The 26264-nt window shown below is 46.6% G+C and overlaps 1 long non-coding RNA gene across 1 annotated transcript in view; it reads left to right on the plus strand.

Moving 5' to 3' along the window:
- The first annotated feature begins 1393 nt into the window (after positions 1–1393).
- The window catches only part of LOC119972119, a 43598-nt gene continuing 18727 nt past the window's right edge, over positions 1394–26264 (plus strand). Inside the window, exon 1 of the long non-coding RNA XR_005462007.1 lies at positions 1394–1582. This is a non-coding gene — a long non-coding RNA (uncharacterized LOC119972119). The remainder of the gene's footprint in view (positions 1583–26264) is intronic.

Consider the following 26264-nt stretch of genomic DNA (forward strand, 5'->3'; position numbering starts at 1 on the left):
TGAATGGGCACAGATTAATCGCAAACTGTAATCCTTGAGCACATTTCCAAACCTTATTCAAAATTTTCTTAAGATATCTTTTCCGATGTATTCTGTTAAGACCGCCTGGGCTAGTGCGTGGTCAAATCCAACCTCACTTGACCCGGAGTTGCAACACAATTGAAATTAATAAATATTTCTTTGAAAAACACACACAGCCTTTACCGCTGAGCAGCCCAATAACTACGGTCACCAGGTTTGTAAAGTAAAACACAATTAAGTTTATTAATAACAGTAATTATAATTAAATATGCATAAAATACAACAGGTTAACTATTATCTAGTTCCTAACCCTCCCCCCACTTAATCTTGCCCACCCTCCACACACACACACACACACACACATAAGACAGACAAACACAGAGGGGAGAAGAGAGGCGTCAAATGATAAGTAAAGTAAAAAGATAAGAGTTTTTGTTTCAGGTGGTTGTTTCAAGTACACCTTCCTTCAAGGCTTTCAGTTCGAGATTTCTGTTTCCAGCCTGTAATGGTTTTCACTGTTGATCCATTCAGGTCTCTGCAGTTTCAGAAATACAGCAGCTTTCCTGGAGAAAACACGAGGGAGGGAGAGAGAGAGAGCAAGTCCTTTTCTCTGAGTGTCCTCGTCTCCAACTGTGTTTCCCCTGGCTGTCTGGAAACCATCCCACTCAGGCAATACCCAATCACCGCCTGTTACCAAGCAGAATACAACTTTTTGACAAATTAATTGAGCATCAGCCAACCAATCAAACTAAGTCCCACTGATTTCTCGTGTGCCGAAAAGTCTGAATTATGCTGTCCAAAGCTAGCACAGTGTTGTATTATGTTGTAACATTCAAGTTCCTCATTCCCCAGCTCAACCTAAATATATATTTCCATTAAGCATCCATGGATCAAAATGATAACAGCAAAATAAAGAAAGGGGGGGGGGGGGGGAAGGAGGAAATAAACAGGAAGGGCCTTTACAGGACACACACCTCTAACTTTGCTGGTCAGAAATGTTTTTCTCAACTTCCTGCAACATTCTTCTCTGCAATGAGTGGGTATTTTCAAGTACACAATGTCCAGTATAAAAATGTTAATTTATCATTCCTTACAAAGAATTACACATTGTCCCAGTTTTCCCTTGCTTTCAAAGAGGGAGCTCAACTACCAATAAAAACTAATTATTGAATAACTGGCTGCACATGCCACTAAAGAAAACATTATCAGAGGCAAAATTCATTCCCTCTATTATACTGGAAAAACTGTTGACTATTAAAGCAGCAATTCTGATTGGACAGCTACTTTATTGGCAAAGCTCTCCGACAGGATAGTAAGTAACCTATTACCAGATAACAGATGGAAGTTACCGTGACCCTTGAATGCAGTGGAAAGAATAGCACTCCAGGGATAGCAGTATTTCATAGAGCTTGCAAGCTACATGTTTCCTACTTGTGTCATGCGGCATTACCTAGAAAGGTCAATGAAACATTTCAAATGCCAAATCATCTAATGCAGTGGTTGCAGTTAGTGGGTTGGTTAATGACTCAAGACCATGGCCAAATGTGAAACCAGCCATCTGGTAAGTGTGTAATTTTCATGTATTCTCCTGTCTTCCCAGTTCAGTCAACATGAATTGGACGACACTTCCTAAATCCTTCAACTTTGTTACCTCTCTCCTGACCTTAAAAATCCTCCAGGAAACTATGACTGGGTTTTTGGCTGTCTGCCCTCATTCATTTTTCACTGAAGCTCTGTAAAACACCGTGGAACATTTAATGAAGCAGAAGATGCTATTAAAGTACAAATTATTGTTGTGTATAAACCACCTCGCAACATCATCTGATAAATTTAAAAACCTCAATGATATGAAAGAGTTATTTTGATGATTTTCCAACAATGCCCCAGTTGCACAGCAACTTTAGCATCAGTGCAACATGAGACTGTGTTACAAATATTCGCACTAGCCCTGAAGCTATTCATTTGGAATTCCTCTGTTTGTATTTTCACGGTAGCATTGTCAATTTATTTTAAATGAGTCAATGCCATTACAAAACAGGGCAATACAATGTTAAGCATTTTACCCTTGTGTCTCACAACATTTATTTCAGGACCATAATCCTTTCTACCATCCTGTTGCCCACATGCAGTATAGAGCTGTTGATAAAGCAAAAGTCCGAGATCTGGTACTCGCAGCAAGGCCATCCGGACCACTGGCATTGTTGTGCTTTACATTTCAACTCACAAAAGATCTCAGAGAACTCACATATTACCTTTTGGTTTCTTACAATTGAAGAGAACTCAAGGTCCAGTGAGTTGTTTTCAATCATTATAAATCACACTGGCAGTAGGAAGGCAGGTGATCAGTACATATGGATGGAATACTGTCTTCTCTCACTATTCAATATTGTTTGTAACCCTGCTAAATCCCTTGCAATGCTGTGAGAAAAAGTGTTGAGGACATGCATATTTTATTTGCTATACCAATGAATCATAAAGGCAAATGCTTTTAGCAATTCAAGTGGAACACCCTTTTTTTTATTAATGTTGTACACTTAATTAAATGTTGCCTATCTTTTACTTTTTGTTAATTTTTTACAGACTCCTTTGAATTGTATCTTGCACTCTGCAGACTATGTTGCTTTTTGGCACCATCTGCATGTTTAAATATTTTACTTACCGCATCAATCATATAACTGCTTCATTAACTCTGAAACACCCTCAAAGAATTCCAAGAAATTTATAGGCATAACCATCATTTCATAAAACCATGTTAGATTAGTTTTATTGCGAGAGGCTCATGAATTCTGGTACCTGTACGAGCAGGACGGGTTGCATCTGAACCAGAGGGGCACCAATATCCTGGTTTCAACTAATTTGGCAGGGGAATGGGAACCAGATTTGTAGTCCAGCAACTAAGGTAGCCGATGTTCAGGACGTCAAAGCGTGTAGTGAGGCAGTAGGGAAGGTAATATTGACAAAGGAGAGTACTTGCAGGCACAGAGATGGGTTGAAGTGTGTATACTTCAACGCAAGAAGCATCAGGAATAAGGTGGGTGAACTTAAGGCATGGATCAGTACTTGGGACTATGATGTGGTGGCCATCACAGAAACTTGGATAGAAGAGGGGCAGAAATGGTTGTTGGAGGTTCCTGGTTATTGATGTTTCAATAAGATTAGGGAGGGTGGTAAAAGAGATGGGGGGGTGGCATTGTTAATTAGAGATAGTATAACAGCTGCAGAAAGGCAGTTCGAGGAAGATCTACCTACTGAGGTATTATGGGTTGAAGTCAGAAATAGGAAAGGAGCAGTCACCTTGTTGGGAGTTTTCTATAGGCCCTCCAATAGCAGCAGAGATGTGGAGGAACAGATTTGGAAACAGATTTTGGAAAAGTGCAGACGTCACAGGGTAGTAGTCATGGGTGACTTCAACTTCCCAAGTTGGTAATGAACCAGGGCAAGTGATAGATTTGTTAGTGGGGGAGCATTTTGGAGATAGTGACCACAATTCTGTGACTTTCACTTTAGTAATGGAGAGGGATAGATGCGTGCAACAGGGCAAGGTTTAAAATTGGGGGAAGGGTAAATACGATGCTGTCAGACAAGAACTGAAGTGCATAAGTTGAGAACATAGGCTGTCAGGGAAAGACACAATTGAAATGTGGAACTTGTTCAAGGAATATATACTAGTTGTCCTTGATATGTATGTTCCTGTCAGGCAGGGAAGAGATGGTCGAGTGAGGGAACCATGGTTGACAAGAGAGGTTGAATGTCTTGTTAAGAGGAAGAAGGAGACTTATGTAAGGCTGAGGAAACAAGGTTCAGACAGGGCGCTGGACGGATATAAGATAGCCAGGAGGGAACTGAAGAAAAGGATTAGGAGAGCTAAGAGAGGGCATGAAAAATCTTTGGCGGGTAGGATCAAGGAAAACCCCAAGGCCTTTTACACATATGTCAGAAATATGAGAATGACTAGAGCGAGGGTAGGTCCGATCAAGGACAGTAGCGGGAGATTGTGTATTGAGTCTGAAGAGATAGGAGAGGTCGTGAACGAGTACTTTACTTTACGAATGAGAGGGGCCATATTGTTGGAGAGGACAGTGTGAAACAGACTGGTAAGCTCCAGGAGATCTTGTTAGGAAGGAAGATGTGTTGGGCATTTTGAAAAACTTGAGGACAGACAAGTCCCGCGGGCCTGATGGGAAATATCCAAGGATATCCAAGCGGCACCCCCGGCAATTCTCCGGGCCCCGATGGGCCGAGCGGCCATCCGTTTCTGGTCAGTCCCGCCGGGTGGGTTAGACATGGTCCCACACAACGGGACCTGGCAGGTAAGTTGGCTGAGGTGGTCCTGGGGGGGGGGGGGGGGGGGGGGGGCGGTCGCAGATGGACCTTCGGCGCATGCGCTAACGCGCACAGTCCCTTCTGCGCCAGCTGGCATGGCGCCAACTCCTCCGGTGTCCACCTAGCCACCGGAAGTGTGGAGAATTCCGCACTTTTGGGAGCTGTTGACGCCGGAGTGGTTCGCGCCGGTTTTCCCGCCGGCCTGGGGGCTTAGTCCCCGGACAGGAGAATCCCACCCCATATCTTTGTATCATCTGCAAACTTAGCAACCGTGCTCTCAGTTCCTTCTTCCAGATCGTTAATGTATATTGTGAAAAGTTGTGGTCCCAACCCCTGAGGCACACCACTAGTCACCGGCTGCCATCCTGAAAAAGACCACTTTATCCCCACTCTATGCCTTCTGGTTGGGGGGGGGAGGGGGTGGAGTTGGTGTGTGTTACCATGAAGTCTGCGGTGCGTTTGTTTTAATGATTATGGAACATAGCACATACAGTGCAGAAGGAGGCCATTCGGCCCATCGAGTCTGCACCGACCCACTTAAGCCCTTACTTCCACCCTATCCCCGTAACCCAATAACCCCTGCGAACCTTTTTGGTCACTAAGGGCAATTTATCGTTGCCAATCCATCTAACCTGCACGTCTTTGGACTGTAGGAGGAAACCAGAGTACCCGGAAGAAACCCAGCAGACACGGGGAGAATGTGAAGACTCCGTACAGACAGTGACCCAGCGGGGAATCGAACCTGGGACCCTGGCGTTGTGAAAGCACAGTGCTATCCACTTGTGCTACCGTGCTGCCCTTAAAATCCCTAACAGCCCAGAGTGAATGAGAATGCCTTTTGTTTACACAGCTGCTACTGCCCTGAGAGATTCTACAGGAAGGCTTTTTTCACTAAATATAATAAATCTTCAGCCTTTCTGCCAAAGAAGGGTGAATGAGCTCACAGATAGCAATGGCCAGGGTGTGGTCCCACTGGGGGAGAGGGGAGAAGGGAGGACAGTAATGATCAAGCAGGAGGTTGGGAGCAGCATTGCGCACTTATTCAGAGATTGCAGTGGCTGCCCAGGAGTCTTAAGTGTAAAGGCATGACAGCAATTGGATCATGGGATGACAAAGCCTGAGTATAAACAGTGCGTAATAGGTGTTCCTTTCTCTATCTCAGAAAGTAGTTGTGCTCTTTAACATTCCTGAGAGTCAGGCGGCACGGTGGCGCAGTGCTTAGCACTGCTGCCTCACGGCATTGAGGACCTAGGTTCGATCCCGGCCCCAGGTTACTGTCTGTGTGGAGTTTGCACATCCTTCCCGTATTTATGTGGGTCTCATCCCCAGAACCCAAACATGTGCAGTGTAGGTGGATTGGCCATCCTAAATTGTCCCTTAATTGGAAAAAAAAAAGAATTTGGCACTCTACATTTATATTTAAAAAGCCATTCCACGGAGTCTTGCTTGTCAAACTAATTTGCCATCAGCATTTATCCCTCACCACTATCAGCTTCCCTCAATCTCAAAGTTAAGGCAAGGGGTTGTGTCAAGGGATGAAAGTTGTGTACAGGGCATCGGGAAGGAATGTATTGAGCCTCGCAGCTGTCACCACACAAATGTAATGGGAGATCCAATCGTTCAATGTTCACATGGGCGTCCAGGTAACCCTGTATGTAATGGATGGGTGGCCATTAAAGCCAAGTGCCAGAGACCCCAGTGCTGCTGAAATTAGAGGAGGGAATGAACCAGAAGTGAGCCCAAGCCAGCTCTGAAGGGGTGAGGGCATTCCCGTGCCCAGCCAAATAATGATGTTGGATGGGCAACAAACATTTGAGTCAGCGCGGGCCTCTGGAGACAGTGTAGGACTGACAGAATCCAGGACCAGGATTACAATTGTGCCCTGAACGCTGAGACCTCAACTCAAATGATATTGGAGCTTTCCTGGTCAAACCATCCATTTCGACAACAGTAAATGAAATGAAATGAAAATCGCTTATTGTCACGAGTAGGCTTCAATGAAGTTACTGTGAAAAGCCCCTAGTCGCCACATTCCGGCGCCTGTCCGGGGAGACTGGTATGGGAATCGAACCGTGCTGCTGGCCTGCTTGGTCTGCTTTAAAAGCCAGCAATTTTAGCCGAGTGAGCTAAACCAGCCCCTAGTTACTGTGAAAAGCCCCTAGTCGCCACATTCTGGCGCCTGTCTGGGGAAGGAATCGAACAGTGCTGCTGGCCTGCTTGGTCTGCTTTAAAAGACAGCGATTTAGCTCAGTGAGCTAAACCAACTCCTAATATGCACTGTTGATATGATTTTATTTCAATAGTACTGAAGTGTTAGCTAAGAAATAAGAGCAGGAATAGGCCATTTGGCCCCTCAAGCCGTGCTTCACCATCCAATAAGATGATGGCTGATCTCCCACCCCGACAATAACCCTCAGCTCCGGAGTACATCAAAAATTTCTCCAACTCAACCTTGAATATATTCCTTCCGCTGATTTCTCGGGTAGAGGGTTCCAATGGTTATTCACTCTCTGAGAGAAGAAATTCATCTTTATCTCTGTCTTAAGTGGAAATCCCCTTATTTTGAAATTGTGCTCTCGAGACTTAGATTCCCCCACAAGGGGAAACATCCCCTCAGCATTTACCCTGTCAAGCCTCTTCGGAATCTTATATGTATGAATAAGAATTCTTATGTATGAATTCTTCTAACTCCATTGACTATACCCAACCTGCTTAACCTGTCCTCATAATACAACCCTTCATCCCAGGAATCAACTGAATGAACCTTCACTGAAGGCATATCCTCTGAAATAAGAAGACCAAAACAGCATAGAGTACACCAGGAGTGGTCTCAGAAATGCCCTGTAAAATTGCAGCAAGGCTTCCTTACTTTTATACACCACCTTCCTTTCAATAAATCCCAGCATTAGAATCATAGAACCATAGAAAGGTTACAGCACAGAAGGAGGTCATTCAGCCAATCTTGCCCTACCAGTCCAAGGACACCCAGGTGCTCTTGCTAATCCCACCTTCCTGCACCTGGTCTATAGCCCTGCAGTTTACAGCACTTAAGGTGCTGATCCAGGTACTTTTAGGGTCTCTACCTCCACTGCCAACTCGGACAGCGAATTCTTGACTCGCATTACCCTCATGTCCTTCCTCATGTCTCCTCTCCACCTTCTGCCACTTATCTTGAATCTATGTCCCCTGGTTCTAGAATTCTCTGCCATGGCGGAAGCAGAAGAGAAACCCACATCGCGCATGTGCCAGTGGTGACGTCAGCGGCAGCTGGCCGCTGACATCACCGCCGGCGCATGCGCCGACCGGCGAAAGCCTTTCGGCCAGCCCCACTGCCGGGGGCGCCGGTTTTTTGCGCCAGTCTTCTGGTGCCAACCGCTCCGGCGCGGGGCGAGCCCCCAAAGGTGCGGAGAATTCCCCACCTATGGGGAGGCCCGACCCCGGAGTGGTTGGCGCCACACCCCTACGGCGGGACCCCCCGTCATGCTGGGTAGGGGAGAATCCCGCCCAATATTTGTACAGCTCAATTAAGTCACTCCTCAGCCTTCTTTGTTCCAAAGAAAATAACCCCAACCTATCTCTCCTCATAGTTACACTTTTATAGCCCTGGCAACATTCTTGTAAACCTCTACTGCACTCCCTCCAGAGCAATTATTTCCTTCCTGTAATGCGATGACCAGAATTGCACAAATATCTCCAGTTGTGCCTCACCAGTGTTTTCTGCAATTCTAACATTATATCCTTACTTTTATATTCTATGGGCGGGATTCTCCGAGCCGACATCGGGTCGGAGAATCGCCGGAGCGTGGGAAATTCCCGCTATGGTGCTCTGACGCCAGGACACGATTCTCCGGCAACAATTGCGCCCGGGTGGTCACTGTGGCGCTGGTCGGGGGCCGCTGAAAGAGGCCCCCGCGGTGATTGTCCGCAATCGACTGACGAAACTCCCGCCGAGTTCATCAGAGTCCCGCCGCCATGGTTCCAACCTGGTACCACCCGGCGGAAGCTCGGACCCGCGGCCGCGGTGGACATCCTGGTGGGGGGAGTGGGACATCTGACTCTGGGAGGGGGTCCTCCACGGGGTCAAGGCCTGCGATCGGGGGCTTCCGATCGGTGGGCGCCCGCGATGTGGAGGGGGCCTACCTCCTTCCGTGCGGGCCCACTGTAGAACTCCGCCATGTTGTGAGGCGCCGGCGCAGAGACAGAAATCATGCGCATGCGCCGGTGCGGAGACGGCTGTAACGCGCATGCGCCGGTGTAGAGATAGCCATCGCCGCATGCACGGGCCTGCACCAGCCATGCAGGGCTGCCTTTCACCGTCGGAGCATCGAGCAGCACTCCAGTGCCATGCTGGCCCCTGAAGACTGCTGAATTACTGGGCCAGGAGGCCCGTTGACGCTGGCACACACCACTCCAGTGTTTACACCGGCAAAAGCACTTCGCCGGGATTTCGAAGAATCCTGGCCTATAAAACATAGAACATAGAGTGCAAAGGGAGGCCATTCGGCCCATCGGGTATGGACCGACCCACTTTAAGTCCTCACTTCCACCCTATCCCCGTCTTTTGACTGTGGGAGGAAACCGGTGCACCTGGAGGAAACTCACGCAGACATGTGGAGAACGTGCAGACTCCGCACAGACAGTCACCCAGCGGGGAATCAAACCTGGGACCCTTGCTCTGTGAAGCCACAGTGCTAATCACTGTGCTACCATGCTGCCCATATACCTCTGCCAATGAAGAACATTCCATAGTCTTTCTTAACAACCTTGTCGACTTGAACTGCTGCCTTTAAGGACCTGCGTACTTGTTTGCCAAGATCTCTCACTTCATCTGGCCCTCTTAGTATATTCGCATTTATTGTCTACTCCCTATAACTGTTTAACCTCCCTAAATGCATGACCTCACACTTCTCTGTGTTAAATTCCATCTGCCACTTTATCACCCACTCCAACAACCCATCTATCGTTTTGGGCATTATAGCTATCCTCTACACTGTCCTCCACTCAGACAATCTTTGTGTTGTCTGCAAATTTCCCAAATATGCCTCCATGTTCATGTCCAAATCATTAATATATAACACAAACAGTAAGGGTCACAACACCGAGCCCTGTGGAACACCACTGGAAACAAATTCAATTTGCAAGGGCAGCCAGGGACCATTACCCTTTGGTTTCTGTTATCCAATTTGCCACATTGCCCTGTATCCCATGGGCTTTTACTTTTTTGAAGAAAGAAAAAAGAATGTTTAAGGAAAAATGTTGAGTCGACTTATGTTGGTTGTGTGGTGAAGATATCCTGGCAACAGCTCCAGGCGAAGAGAAGGTTTGAAATCTGAAGCAACCATCCAGTAACCAGAAGAGACTTTGCTTCAGAATGCAGTCGTGTTTCTGAATTTTCTTGAATTTCCACAACAGAGTGGAAGTGAGTGAAACATTATGTGGTATACATTTATTAAAGTGAGAGCTTTAGTATCTTACAAATCGATATGGAAGTGTTGCCAAGATGTTGTATACTTGTGAATTCTTACTAAGTGTTTTTTGTGGGTGAAGTTTTGTAAGTCTATTCTATCTGTGTAACTGTAATCTTGCGTGCTTAAGTTTTCTTTTCTTAATCCCAAAAGTGTAACTGGAATTCTACGATCCTGGAATCAGTACTTATTTTACTCCTTTTCAGAATGAGGGTTATGATCAGTAATACAAAGTGCTCTCTTGGATTTGACTTGCTCAGCAAATGTGGTCAAAACAGGACCTACACTTTTAATTATTGGTCTTAACTTTCTACAGCCAGTTTTCATCTCCTAATCAAAGACAGGAATTTCACACCATTTAATGCATTTCAATGGTGAGGCAGACAGTAAAATGCCAACTTGTAAAACGAATTGTGGAATTGCGCAACTCTGAGAGGGGCTTTTGGATATTTACATTTAATCACACACCTGCCTGCTGCCAGAAATTACTGCACCATTTATACATAAATAGCAGCCCCTGTGATTCGCCGGATGAACATTTAATATTAATCTTTATTAGTGTCTCAAGTAGACTAACATTAACACTGCAATGAAGTTACTGTGAAAATCCCCTAGTCGCCACATTCCGGCGCCTGTTTGGGTACACAGAGGGAGAATTCAGAATGTCCAATTCATCTAACAAGCACATCTTTTGGAACTTGTGGGAGGAAATCAAAGCACCCGGAGGAAACCCACGCAGACACGGGGAGAATGTGCGACTCCACGCAGACAATGACCCGAGCCGGGAATGGAACCCGGGTCCCTGGTGCTGTGAAGCAACAGAGCTAACCACGGTGCTACCGTAAGTTTCATAACAAATGACAGATTTATTTTGCCTTCCCCAATATTGTCACTTGTTTGAGGAAATTTAGAACGTGGTAATTCTACAAACACACCTTATAATCCACCCACAGCAGGTGAAGTATTACCACCTGTAGCGATTCTTAATGCAAAATGGTTTGCCTTGGCAGAAATCAGCAATACTAAAGTTCAGCAATATAACTTTGCCCATGTCACATCATTGATTTTGTTGAAGCAAGGCAATTTGGAGCAATGACATTTGTTTTCCTTTTTCAACCTGAATGAAGAAGACGTGATTTGAAGTTTTACATTATCTCGTTTTATTTTAAGTTGTTACCATCTCGTGCAAATAAAAGGCCCTATCCACAATTATGAGGTTGGCCCTGCCTCATATCAGCTTCTGTGCAGACAAAAGAAAATCTTAGATTGCAAAATTTGCTTGACAGGTTTAATTTTATGTTTCACACACTATAAAAGTAGCCTGAGTGATTAATTAACATTTTTTTCACTGACTTTTAATACTTTTGAGGACAATGTTTCTGATAAGATATGTGCATCAAGATGCAATGGAATCTGTTTCCATTGTGTATCAGTTTTATACAGTGGACAGTGTCTATCAATCTTTCAATTCTATCAGTTGCTGAGGGAATGTAATTGGTTCTTGTCGCTTTTTCTCTGAGTCAAGGCCAACAAAGATGACATGTAATCCATCAGCAAAAACTATCTGATACATATTCTGTACTCCTGACAGTTTGCCTAAATACTATATTTTACTGGAAGAACATTGACTAGGGAAATTCAGCAAGTCTTAAATGTGCAACACATATATCTGAACTTCAATGACATCAAAACCTTGAATTGTAAAGTACTCTGACTCGGGAATGCAATTCATAACTCTATTAACAAAGACAAATCACTTTATGATCTTGTACAGGTCACTTTGAGATATTGTTAAAATTCTCCTTCAGGTACCCCCATTGCTTAATGGTTAAATGCATTATATGGGGTGGTACTGGGGCTTAGAAATCAATAAGATGAAGGATTGATAGATTGTTCAGGAGTCTCCGAAAATAGATGTTTGATCTCCCAGGTACTACTATATACATCTGCAATTTGCACCTGCACAAATCCATACATCCCATTTGAGAGCTGCTGACAAGAAAGTTAAAATCCTTCCAGATTTCACCCTATTATTCTATCTACATCCTGCTTTCTTGACACAATGGGCTGCATCTACAGCTGAACGTCTTTGGCTGCCAACTATTCAGCCATCTTAACAGCCTAGAATTTTCTAGCAGTTCTCTCCCACCACCATAGCTTTGTCACAAATGCAGTTCAGCTATGTGTATGGGAAAGAACTAGACAAGGTAATCACAGGATTTGGCTGTTCAACTGTGTTCACAAATGCAGCATTAGACAGGCTAACCACAGGATTTGGCTGTTCAACTGTGTTCACAAATGCAGCATGCAAGTTCTGCAACTGGTCAGCAACATTACAAAGGAAAGTCTGTAGGCTCATTAACCTTTTAATCCAGTTGAATGCACATCCTGTCTCAAGTGGAAACTCCAAAACACTTTAAGTATCCTGGTGTCATGTGAGAGTAACTTTAAGAAATGGATGTTTATACATGGGTGTGTATATAAATATCTGTAATGAGAGTACCTTTAAGAAATGGGTGTTTATTACTGCAGTGATGTCAGAGAGTGGGTGGAGTTGGGCTGTCTGTCAGCTTTTTACTTTTGTTTTAGGCCGTTTCCTGCAGGGTGTGTTTTAGTTTCGTTTGCAGAGCTGGATAGCTGCAGTCACAGCCAGAAGGGATATTAGTCTCTCTCTCTGTAATCTAAAAACAGTAAATCGATGCTTTGGTGATTTAAAACTAATAACTGCTCTCAGTAGTGACCTTAACCTGATACGCTTCTGTTAAAAGTTATTTTTTAAGTCTTACGGATGTTAAAAGGAAAGCTTAAAGGATTACTTCGTGTTGTAGTCTTTGGGGGTTGTACTTGAATTAATAGTTTCTAAGATGTTCACTGTATGTTTTAAAAAGGTTAACTTGAGTTCATAGAATAAACACTGTCTTGCTTTAAAAAGTACTTTTCCATTACTGCTGTACCACACCTATCGAGTGGGCCATGTGCTACCCGCACCGCAATCTATTAAAAGTTGTGGGTCAGGTGAACTCCATGATAAACTTTGGGGTTCTCTAAACCTTGGCCCATAACAAACTTCGGGCTCATCCAGGATAAAAGTCTATCTATTGGATGGCTTAGTGAACTTAAAGACAGTGAGGGGTGAGCATATTGTGGTTGCTTTTCAGGTGTGGTATTCCAGTTTAAGTAGGGAGTGTGTTGTGGACAATGGCTCTTTTAGAACTTCAGAAAATGGCCATGAAACATGTCAGTTAAAATTGGCAGGCATAAAGGGAAACGTACAGTTGGATGATAGTGATGAGGATAGTGAGAAAGAGCGTCATAGTCGACGGCTTGATGGGGATCAATTTAAATATGTCCAAGCATTGCCAAGGTTTGTTAAGAAGGAGGTAGAAGCCTTTTTCATTTCATTTGAGAAGGTAGCTAAACAGATGAAATAGCCACAGGACATGTGGGTTTTACTGATTCAAACAAAGCTGGTACGTAGGGCTAGTGAAGTTTTTGCATCACTACCGGAGGAGGTATCTGGGACATATGAGGAGGTGAAAAAATCCATCTAGGTACATATGAACTAGTGCCTGAAGCTTACAGGCAAATGTTTAGAAATTTAAGGAAAGGATTTGGTCAAACATACTTGGAGTTTGAAAGGCTCAAACAGGTGATAAGGGCTTCGAAAATAGGCCAAACGTTTGAAGCTCTCAGAGAAATTATGCTTTTGGAGGAGTTTAAAAATTCAATTCCTGATGGAGTGAGGACTCATGTGGAAGAGTAGAGGGTTAAAACTAGCCTGTGAGGGATAGAAACTCAGGACATAAGAAATACTCAAGAGGTAAAAGTAAAGGTGATCTGATGGGAGATAATAAGGAGAGTGTACCTCAGATTAAAAAGGAAATCCAGGAGGGTGGAAGAAACATAAAATGTTTCAAATGTTTTCACTGTAATAAACTAGGCCATGTAAAGTCACAGTGTTGGTGGTTGAAGAAAAGCACTGGGAAGGCTGATGTGGTAAAACAGGATAAAACAGTGGGGTTTGTTAGAGTGGTAAAGGAAAGCCCAAGGGAAGCGAAGGAGGTGCAAAAGATTGTACAACCTGATCAAGAGGTGATTGATAAGAAGGTGCCAGATCTCTTTAAAGAATTTACTTGTGTGGGTAAAGTTTACTCATGTGTATCAGGAGGAGCAGGTAAAGAAGTCACAATTTTAAGAGATACGGGAGCTAGTCAATCTTTAATGATAAGAGATGAGGAGTTATGTAGTTTGGGAAGAATGTAGCCAGAAATGGTGGTAATATGTGGAATTCAGGGTGAGAGGAGTAGTGTTCCATTATGTAAGGTAAGGTTGGAAAGTCCAGTGAAGAGTGGTGAAGTGGTAGTAGGAGTAATAGAGAAACTATCTTGTCCAGGAATACAGCTTATCTTGGGTAATGATATAGCTGGATTGCAGGTGGGAGTGATGCCTACTGTGGTTGATCAGCCAGTGGAAAATCAGGCAACTGAAGTATTGGAGGATGAATATCTTGGGATTTTTCCGGATTGTGTAATAACAAGGTCACAAGTCACAGGTTTACATAGAACATACAGTGCAGAAGAAGGCCATTCAGCCCATCGAGTCTGCACTGACCCACTTAAGCCCTCACTTCCACCCTATCCCCGTAACCCAATATCCCCTCCTAACATTTTTTGGTCACTAAGGGCAATTTATCATGGCCAATCCACCTAACCTGCACATCTTTGGACTGTGGGAGGAAACCGGAGAACCCGGAGGAAACCCACGCAGACACGGGGAGAACGTGCAGACTCCGCACAGACAGTGACACAGTGGAGAATCGAACCTGGGACCCTGGCGCTGTGAAGCCACAGGGCTATCCACTTGTGCTACCATGCTGCCCACAGGTTAAGACAAGAGGAGAAATCAAAGAGTGAAGATGAAGTTGAAGTGCAATTATCAGAAACAATTTTTGATCAGATGGTTGAAAAAGAACAAGAACCGGTGGTGGATGAGGCGGATATTTTTAGTTCAGGAAAATTGGCGGAGTTACAACAGAAAGATGTAGAAATAAAACGGATGTATCAGAAAACATACACGGAAAAGGAATCTGAGTGTATACCAAAATGTTATGACCGTAAAAGTGATGTCTTGATGAAAAAATGGAGACCTTTACATATGCAGGCGGATAAAAAGTGGGCAAAAGTTCAAGTAGTATTGCCGGTAGGGTGTAGAAAGGAGGTGTTGCGAGTTGCACATGAGGTATCAGTGGGAGGTCATTTGGGATAAGAAAAAGTCAAGCTAAAATCCAAAAACATTTTTATTGGTCTGGACTACATAAAGATGTAGTTAAATTTTGTCAATCATGTCACACATGTCAAGTGATAGGGGAACCTCAAGCAGTGATAAAATCAGTGCCCTTAATACCCATTCCAGCATTTGAGGAATCTTTTACAAGAGTCCTAATTGATTGCGTAGGACCGCTTCCTAAAACAAAAAGTGGGAATCAATATCTTTTGACTATAGTGGATGTGTCTACTAGGTTTCCAGAGGCCATTCCAGTACGTAATATTACAGATAAGAAGATTGTGGAGGAATTACTAAAATTCTTTACTACATATGGACTGCCCACCGAAATACAATCAGATCAAGGATCAAATTTTACCTCGAGGTTATTCAAAGAAGTTATGGATAGCTTAGGAATAAAACAATTTAAATCAACTGCGTACCATCCAGAATCGTAGGGAGCGTTAGAAAGGTTGCATCAGACATTAAAGACAATGTTGAGGGCTTATTGTCATGATCATCCAGATTGGGATAAAGGAATTCCATTTGTACTGTTTGCAATTAGGGATACACCTAATGAGTCAACCATATTCAGTCCTTTTGAACTAATTTTTGGTCATGAGATAAGAGGACCACTTAAATTAATTGAGGAAAAATTGGTGGGTGAGAAATCGGAAATTACATTATTGGATTATGTGTCAAATTTTAGGGAACGATTAAATAGAGTGGTGAATTGGCTAGACAACATTTAAAAGTTGCACAAAATGTGATGAAACAGGTAGCGGACAAGAAATCCAAAGTTCGTAGTTTTGCCATTGGAGATAAAGTTTATATGTTGTGACTAGTGGTAGGTGAATCTTGAAAATAAAGGTTTTGTGGACCTTATCAGATTGAAAATAAATTAAGTGAGGTGAATTATTTTTTTTTTTAATAAACAATTTTATTGAGGTAGTTTTTGGCTTTATAAACAGTTACAGACATCATCAGAAAGGAAGCAAAAAAGGCAAAAATGTGCAAACATCCACGTACTTTCAATACTTCCACCGTAACATATTGCACAAGCCCGCTCCCCTCCCACCGGTACTACCCGCCATATTTTCCCTCCTACTCTACTCTAACCCCCCCCCCTGCTGACGCTCACTCTCCCGCAAAGAAGTCAATAAATGGTTGCCACCTCCGGGTGAACTCCTGCACAGAACCCCTCAAGGCGAACTTGATTTTTTCCATCCCCAGGAAACTCGACATGTCCGCAAGCCACCACTCAGTCTTCGGGGGCTTTGAGTCCTTCCACGCCAATAATATTCGTCGCCGGGCTATCAGGGAAGCAAGGGCCAACACATCGGCCTCTTTCTCCCCTGGACGCCCGGGTCTTCCGAAACCCCAAAAATTGCCACCCCTGGGCTCATCACCACCCTTGTTTTTAGCACCTGGGACATGACCCCCGCAAATCCCTCCCAGTACCCCCTCAGCTCAGGGCATGCCCAGAACATGTGAACATGGTTCGCTGGTCCACCTAGCGCATTTGTCCTCTATCCCGAAAAATTTGCTCATCCGAGCCACCGTCATATGGGCCCGGTGAACGACCTTAAATTGGATCAGCCCGAGCCTAGCACATGTCGCGGTCGAGTTTACCCTACTCAGGGCCTCTGCCCACAGCCCATCCTCCATTTCCCCGCCTATCTCCTTCTCCCATTTAAGTTTCAGTTCCTCTGTCTGGGACCCTTCCTCCCTCATGAGCACCTTATAAATACCCGAGACTCTACCCTCCCCTTCATCGCTCCCAGAGACTATTCTGTCTAGGATCCCCATTGGCGGGAGGCATGGGAAAGATGGGACCTGTCTACGAACAAAGTCCCGCAACTGTAGGTATCTAAAATCATTTCCCCTTACCACCCCAAATTTCTCCTCCAAGCTCCTCAAACTCGCGAAGCTCCCTTCCAGGAACATATCACCCACCCTTCCCGCCCCTGCTCGCCGCCATACTCGGAACCCCCCATCCATTCTGCCGGGGGCAAACCGATGGTTGTCGCAGATTGGCGCCCAGACAGACGCCCCCATCTCCCCCACATGCCTCCTCCACTGGCCCCATATCCGCAGGGTCGCCACCACTACCGGGCTGGTGGTGTACTTGGCCGGCGGCAGCGGTAGAGGAGCCGTGACCAGGGCTTCCAAACTGGAGCCCCTGCACAAAGCCGCCTCCACCCGCTCCCAAATAGACCCCGTACCCACCATCCACTTCCTTATCATAGCGATGTTGGCCGCCCAGTAATAATTGACCAGACTCGGCAAAGCCAGCCCTCCCTCGCTGCGGTTCCTCTCCAACATCGCCTTCTTCACCCGCGGAGACTTTCCCGCCCAGACAAAGCTCATGATCAGCCCGTTAACTCTTTTGAAGAAGGACTGTGGGATAAAGATCGGGAGGCACTGAAAAATAAACAAAAATCGAGGGAGGATTGTCATCTTTACAGTCTGCACCCTCCCTGCCAGCGACAGCGGGAGTGCATCCCATCTCCGAAACTCTCCCTTCATTTGCTCCACCACCCTGGCCAAATTTAACTTATGCAGCCTGCCCCAGTCTCGTGCCACCTGGATTCCCAAATACTGGAAATTTTCCTCAACCAGCCTAAACGGTAGCCCTCTCAATCTGTTCTCCTGGCCCCTTGCCTGGACCACAAACATTTCACTCTTGACCGTATTTAATTTGTATCCTGAGAACTGGCCGAACTCCCTCAGCATTCCCAGTATAGTTCCCATCCCGGCCACTGGGTCCGACACGTACAGGAGCAGGTCGTCTGCATAAAGAGAAACCCTGTGTTCAACCCCGCCCCTCACCATCCCCTTCCAACCCTCTGCGGCTCTCAGCGCCATCGCCAGCGGCTCTATGGCCAGCGCAAACAGCAGCGGGGAGAGCGGGCAGCCCTGCCTGGTCCCTCGGTACAACCTAAAGTACTCCGACACTTCTCTGTTGGTCCTGACGCTGGCCCTCGGGGCCTGATATAATAATTTGATCCAATCCACCAATCCCTCCCCGAACCCAAACCGTCCGAGCACCTCCCATAGATAGTCCCACTCCACCCGATCAAAGGCCTTCTCGGCGTCCATTGCCACCACTACCTCCACCTCTCTACCCGCCGGGGGCATCATTATCACGTTGAGCAATCTCCTCAGATTGGCCGCCAGCTGCCGACCTTTCACGAACCCCGTTTGATCCTCCCCAATCACCTCCGGTACACAGTCCTCCATTCTCCCCGCCAGTACCTTTGCCAGGAGCTTGGCGTCTACATTAATCAGGGAGATTGGCCTGTAGGACCCGCACACCTCCGGGTCTTTAACCCGCTTCAATATCAGAGATATGGTGGCTTGTGACATTGTCGGCGGCAGGGTCCCTCTGTCCCTTGCCTCATTGAAAACCCTCGCCAAGACCGGGCCCACCAGCTCAGAGAACTTCCTATAAAACTCTACTGGGTATCCATCCGGCCCCGGGGACTTCCCCGACTGCATGGCCTTTAGGCCCCCCAATACCTCCTCTACTCTAATCGGGGCGCCCAGCTCTTCCACTCGCCCCCCCCCCCAACTGTTGGGAATGTTAACCCGTCCAGAAACCTTTTCATCCCCTCCGGTTCTTCCGGCGGCTCCGAAGTATACAGCTTACGATAGAAGTCCTGGAATACCCTATTCAATTCTGCCGGATCCTCCACTTTGCGCCCCCCCTCGTCCCTCACGCTACCTATTTCCCTGGCCGCCTCCCTCCTCCTGAGTTGCTGCGCTAACAGTCTGCTAGCCTTTTCCCCATACTCGTACACCACTCCCCTCGCCTTCCTAAGCTGTTCCACGGCCCTACTCGTGGATAGTGCCCCCAGTTCCGCCTGTAGCCTCCGCCTTTCCCTGAGTAAAACCTCCCCCGGGGACTCCGCGTGCTCTTCATCTATCCGGCCCATTTCCCTGACCAATCTATCCATCTCTGCCCGGTCTGCCTTGGCTCTATGGGCCCCAATTGAAATCAGCTCCCCCCCGCACTACTGCCTTTAGCGCCTCCCACACGGTCGCCGCTGAGACCTCCCCAGTGTCATTCACCTGCACGTAATTTTTTATACATTTCCGAAGCCTCTCGCAGATCCCCTCCTCCGACAGCAGTCCCACATCTAGCCTCCATTGCGGGCGTTGATAACTCGCTCCCCCGAACTGCAGGTCCACCCAATGCGGGGCATGGTCTGAAATTGTAATTGCTGAGTATTCCGTGTTCTTTACCTCCCCCATACAGTCCCTGCTTATTACAAAGAAATCTATCCTGGAATATACTTTATGGACGTGCGAGTAAAACGAGTAGCCCCTTCCTGTTGGCTGTCCCTCTCTCCAGGGGTCCACTGCCCCCATTTGCCCCATAAACCCTTTCAGCTCCCTTGCCATTGCTGAGAGTCTACCCGTTCTGGGACACGACGAATCCAAAGTCGGGTCAAGGACCATGTTAAAGTCCCCTCCCATTATTAGCCTGCGAGAATCCAAGTCCGGGATCTTCCCCAGCACTCTTTTAATAAAGTCCACGTCATCCCAGTTCGGGGCATATATATATTCACCAGCACCACCCTTCTCCCCTCCAGTCTGCCCCATACCATCAGGTATCTGCCCCCCCTGTCTGCAGATATGCCCTCTGCCTCAAATTGCACGCGCTTGTTGATCATGATTGCCTCCCCTCTGGACTTCGAGTCCAAGTCCGAGTGGAAGACCTGGCTAATCCAGCCCTTCCTTAGCCTGGTCTGGTCTGACACTTTCAGATGTGTCTCCTGCAACATAATTACGTCCGCCCTCAGGGCCCGCAAGTGCGCGAACACCCGCGCCCTCTTAACCGGCCCATTCAGTCCCTTGACGTTCCAGGTGATCAGCCTGGTCGGGGGGCACATCCCACCCCCCCCACCCCGCCGATCAGCCATAGCCTTTCTCGGGCCGGCCCCTGGCCCGTGCGTCGCGCCATTCCTGGCCCGCCCTTTGGCTGCCTCCACCCTCGACCTCCTTTCCAGTGCCTATTTCAAGTCCCTCTCCCGTCAGCAGAACAACCCCCCCCTCCCCTAACCCCATCCCCCGATACCCCCACCCCCGCCATCTACTGGCTGTAACTTCCACCCCCATCTGACTTCCTTGACTAGTCAATCTGCTAGCCCGGTGACTCAACACTCCGGCGCCTTCCTGTCCCATTCCCCTTGTTCCCCCGTCCTCCTCCCCACCCACTGGGGCAAGCCGGTTCCAGTGTCTTCCACGAGCTGCACAAAAAGCCCAAACAGGAAAAAAAAAGGGAAAAAACCACAGAAAAAAGAGAAAAAGCACATAAATGTCCATGAACAAAGGAAAGAGTCTCAAATGTTCCGCTTGGCCCCTTTGGCCCAGCAAACCGTTGAGCAGCGGTCCAGGCACATTCGGCGTTCCTTCCCACAAAAATCCTCGGGCCCTAACTCGCGTCCTTGGGGCCTCCTTTCGGGACCAGCCCCAGGTCCCTCACAAAATCCATCGCTTCTTCGGGCTCGGAGAAGTAGTGGTGTTGACCCTGGTGCGTGACCCATAGCCAGGCTGGGAACAGCAGACCAAACTTCACGTGCTTCTTGAACAGCACCTCCTTGACATTCTTAAAGGCTGCTCGCCGCCGAGCCACCTCCTGGCTTAGATCCTGATAAATGCGGAGAACACGGTTGTTCCACGTGCTGCTCCTGGCGCTCTTTGCCCACTGCAGCACCCGCTCCTTGTCCACGAACCTGTGGAACCTAATCACCATCGGGCGGGGGGGGTCCGCCCGGCCGCCCCTGCCTTGCCTGCACTCTGTGTGCCCCCTCCTGCTCCAGCGGTCGTGGAAAGGCTTCGGCTCCCATCAGCTGCTTCAGCAGGTCTGCTACAAACGCTGCAGCATCAGCTCCCTCCGCCCCCTCCGGGAGGCCGACCATCCTCAGATTGTTCCTGCGGACTCTATTCTCCAGCTCCTCCACTCTGTCCAGCAGTCTTCTCTGCCGCTCTTTCAGGCCATCCACTTCTATCGCTGCAACCGTTTGCGCATCCGCCTGCTCCTCCACCGCCTCTCCCAGCTCCTTAACTTTAACATCCTGGGCGTCCAGCCTCTGGTTCAGCTGATCCACCGCTTTCTGGATTGGGTCCAAGCTGTCCCGCTTCAGCGCTTCAAAACTGGACTTCATTATCTGGAGCATGTTATCCAGCGCCAACTGGATTGCTGAGTCCGGGGTCCGTGTGTCCGCCATCTTAGGTCCCAGGTAATTTTCTTCAGGTCCTTGTCTCTGTCCCTTTTTCTCCTTCTTCTTCTGCCTTCTAGAGTCCCGCTGTTTAGCGGTTTGGATCAGTAATTGGCTAGCTGAAAGAAGACAGAGGGTGGTGGTTGATGGCAAATGTTCATCCTGGAGTTCAGTTACTAGTGGTGTACCGCAAGGATCTGTTTTGGGGCCACTGCTGTTTGTCATTTTTATAAATGACCTGGAAGAGGGTGTAGAAGGATGGGTTAGTAAATTTGCAGATGACACGAAGGTCGGTGGAGTTGTGGATAGTGCTGAAGGATGTTATAGGATACAGAGGGACATAGATAAGCTGCAGAGCTGGGCTGAGAGGTGGCAGATGGAGTTTAATGCGGAAAAGTGTGAGGTGGTTCACTTTGGAAGGAGTAACAGGAATGCAGAGTACTGGGCTAATGGCAAGATTCTTGGTAGTGTAGATGAACAGAGAGATCTCGGCATCCAGGTACATAAATCCTTGAAAGTTGCCACCCAGGTTAATAGGGCTGTTAAGAAGGCATATGGTGTGCTAGCCTTTATAAGCAGGGGGATTGAGTTTCGGAACCACAGGGTCATGCTGCAGCTGTACATAACTCTGGTGCGGCCACACCTGGAGTACTGCGTGCAGTTCTGGTCACCACATTATAGGAAGGATGTGGAAGCTTTGGAAAGGGTTCAGAGGAGATTTACTAGGATGTTGCCTGGTATGGAGGGAAGGTCTTACGAGGAAAGGCTCAGGGAATTGAGGTTGTTTTCGTTAGAGAGGAGAAGGCTGAGAGGTGACTTAATAGAGACATATAAGATAGTCAGAGGGTTAGATAGGGTGGACAGTGAGAGTCTTTTTCCTCGGATGGTGATGACCAACACGAGGGGACATAGCTTTAAATTGAGGGGTGAGAGATATAGGACAGATGTCAGAGGCAGTTTCTTTACTCAGAGAGTAGTAGGGGTGTGGAACGCCCTGCCTGCAACAGTAGTAGACTCGCCAACTTTAAGGGCATTTAAGTGGTCACTGGATAGACATATGGATGAAAATGGAATAGTGTAGGTCAGATAGGCTTCAGATGGTTTCACAGGTCGGCGCAACATCGAGGGCCGAAGGGCCCGTACTGCGCTGTAGTGTTCTATGTTCTATGTTCTATGTTCTATGTTCCATATGCCGCAGCCCGCTCCTCAGCGCCTTCGCTGCCGCTTTCCTTTGCCCAGCACCTTAAATTTTTCCCCCCTCCTGGGCATCTGAAGCGGGTCCAAGCTGTCCCTCCTCAGCAACTCCAAACTTTTTTTTCCCTTTGTCCTGGAGGAAGGAAGGTCCGTGGGTCTGCCATCTTACCCTTCAGGTCAGCTTCCTCCTTGCCTCCGTCTCTCTCTCTTTCTTCCTCACCTGCTGGCCTCCCACACTTCCATTTGCTGCAGCTCGCTCTCCTCTTCTTTCACGGCAGCTTTTCTGCCGCCCCCGTGGTCCCGCTATCACGGGGAATCAGCTGTTCCACCCCGCCGGAGTGAGAGCCCACCGAATGTGCGGCTCACTCGGACATCGCCGCCACCGGAAGTCAGTGAGGTGAATTATGTGGTAAAAACGCCAGATAGAAGGAAAACTCACCGACTGTTTCGTGTGAATATGTTTAAATGGTACTTTGAAAGGGAAGGAGAGAAAAAGGAGGTTTTAATGATTCTAACTCAAAGTGACAAACCAAATCCAGATGACTGTGAATTTGACATACCTCAATTTAAATTGGAAGATGAGGATGTTCTTGAAAATTGGAATAAATTGTTGAGTTACCTTCCAGAAGAAAAACAAACTGACCTGAAAGAGTTATTGATATCACATGGGCAAGTTTGTGGAGATAAATTGGGAAGTACTAAAATGGCTATACATGATGTAGATGTGGGAAATGCTGTTCCAATCAAAAAATATCCATATAGACTTAAGCCTTTTGAATTGGCACAGGTTAATAAGGCGATTGAGGGGATGCTTGAAAATGGCACAATTGAAGTGGGTTGCAGCCAATGGAGCTCATCCATAGTGATGGTACCTAAACCAGACGGTACCCAACAGTTGTGTGTGGACTATAGGAAGGTTAATGCAGTTGCAAGGATGGACTCTTACCCAATCCCACGTTTGGAGGATTGCATTGAGAAAGTGGGACAATCAGCTTTTATTTCCAAACTGGATTGACTTAAAGGTTACTGGCAGGGACCTTCATCCGAAAGGGCGAAGGAGATTTCTGCTTTTGTGCCTCCAGATGGTATATACCAACTCAAAGTTATGCCATTTGGCATGAAAAGTGCCACAGCCACATTTCAACTGTTAACTAACAAAGTTGTTTCAGGATTACCCAATTGTGCGGTATACATTGACGATCTGATAACTTTCAGCCAGACATGGAAAGAACATTTAAAACATCTGATGGAGTTATTCGATCGACTTCCGAAGGCTGGTTTGGTGATAAACCTAGCCAAAAGTGAATTTGGAAAAGCCCAAGTCACTTTCCTTGAGGGGTTTCTGATACCCTCAAGACGAAGGGAAATAATGCGATTTCTTGGCATGAGTGGATTTGATCGAACATTTGTGCAAAAGTTTTGTAGCGTGGTTGCTCCACTGATGGACTTGCTGAATAAACGTTGAAAATCTCAATGGACAGCGGAGTTTCAACAGGCATTTAACTGTCTGAAAGCTGTGATAACCAATACTCCTGTGTTGGAGAATTACAAGGGACTCTGTGATCAGATTGAACTAAAGTATCTGACCTTAAAGAGACATGCCGAGGCGTAGAGAAATGGATGGATCGTGCAGAGACCTTCTTGTTCAAAGAGACTGTCAATCGAGGATTTCAGTCGGAGGAAGAAGAGCAAAAATGGACTATATTATTATACCTGTTTGCGTGTGTTGTTTTTTTAAACGAAAAAGTATATTTACTGTGTGCATTTCTTAAAGGATAGTGAAAAGGTGAAAAATGAAACCATCTTGAAGCTGATGGGTTTTTCTTTTCTTGGGGGGAGGTGGCATATGAGAGTACCTTTAAGAAATGTGTGTTTATAAGTGGGTGTGTATATAAATATCTGTAATGAGAGTACCTTTAAGAAATGGGTGTTTATTACTGCAGTGATGTCAGAGAGTGGGTGGAGTTGGGCTGTCTATCAGTTTTTTTACTTTGTTTTAGGCTGTTTGCTGCAGGGTATGTGTGGTGAATGTAATTCACACTGTATTGTATTGTGTCTACTGTATTGTATTGTGTCCTTGTGGGCTCTGTCTATGAGCCGTTGCGCAGCTCTGCCCATGGGGGAGATGAGGAGCTTGTACAGGGTTCCACCCTCGGCTCCGCCCATGGCTCCACCCATGGCCCCACCCACTACCGGAAGTATAAAATGCTGCAGCCATGTGAGCCTGCCCTCAGTTCTTCTGGTCGCAGGCAGGCTCAGTTGTAAGTCTATTAAAACCACAGTTTACTTCCTATTGTGTTCCGAGTGAATTCATTTTCAGAGCTGGATAGCTGCAGTCACAGCCAGAAGGGGTATTAGTCTCTCTCTCTCTGTAATCTAAAAACTGTAAATCGATCCTTTGGTGATTTTAAAGTAATAACTGCTCTCAGTAGTGACTTTAACCTGATGTGCTTCTGTTAAAAGTTCTTTTTTAAGTCTTACGGGTGTTAAAAGGAAAGCTTAAAGGATTACTTTGTGTTATAGTCTTTGGGTGTTGTATTTGAATTAATGGTTGCTACGATGTTCACTGTATGTTTTAAAAAGGTTAACTTGAGTTTATAGAATAAACATTGTCTTGCTTTAAAAAGTACTTTTCCATTTCTGCTGTACCAGACTTGTAGAGTAGGCCGTGTGCTCCCCATACTAACATTTATTAAAAGTTGTGGGTCAGGTGATATCCATGACACACTTTGGGGTTCTCTAAACCAGTGTTCTTCAAACTTTTTTTTCGGGGACCCACTTTTACCAACCAGCCAACCTTCGGGACCCGACCTGGCCGACCTTCGCGACCCATGCCGGCCGACCTTCGCGACGCACGCCAGCCAACCTGTGCAACCCACCATTTTCTCTTACCTTCTTTGCTGCTGACATAAATGGAGGAAATGGTTTGGTTCCCTTTGGCCTTCGTACACGCTCCTCCAATGGAACCTGTTGGATGAAGGTGAAGCCTTCCGGTGTCGGAATGCATGGAGTCTCCATCTGTCCAAAGTTCTGCATATTTCTCCTGTAACTTTTTATCAAATAGACCCCGAACTTGTAAAAAAAATAATAAAATGAGTAAAAGAAATGAAAAAAATCAATAAACCCCCCCCCCCGAACTTGTAAAAAAAAAATGAATAACATAAATGAAAAAAATGAATAAACCCCCCCCCGAACCTGTAAAAAATAAAAATTAAATGAATAAAATAAATGAATAAATGAATGAAAACCACGACAGAACTTGTAATCCAAAAAGTTGCAACCGTTTAAACAAAAAGTCGGCCGCAATACACCAGTGAGTGCCCAATTATCGGCGCGCATGCGCATTCTGCGATATGTAAAAAAGTAGGCCGCACTGCGCGTACGTGCACGATGATGGGCGGCACGCGCATTCTGCGAACATGTTAAAAAATTCAGCCGCATTGCGCATGCGCACACGATGATCGGCGCGCATGCGCAATGCGGCTCAATTTTTTAACATGTTCGCAGAATGCGCGTGCCGCCCATCATTGTGCACGTACGTGCAATGTGGCAGACTTTTTTTTTACATGTTCACGGCCGCTTGCAGCCGGCGTTATTAAAAGCCAGCTGCTGCGCGAGGATTTGCGTGATCGGGAGCGCCGCGGACAACGTCGCCACGACCCTCCCGACACCCACCCGCAGGTGGGTCGTGCCCCCGACTTTGAAGAACACTGCTCTAAACCCTGGCCCATAACACTGGACATGTTCTGCACAAACACATGTGCAGAAAGTT

This window comes from Scyliorhinus canicula, chromosome 10 (assembly GCF_902713615.1).
Source record: "Scyliorhinus canicula chromosome 10, sScyCan1.1, whole genome shotgun sequence".
Taxonomy (NCBI): domain Eukaryota; kingdom Metazoa; phylum Chordata; class Chondrichthyes; order Carcharhiniformes; family Scyliorhinidae; genus Scyliorhinus; species Scyliorhinus canicula.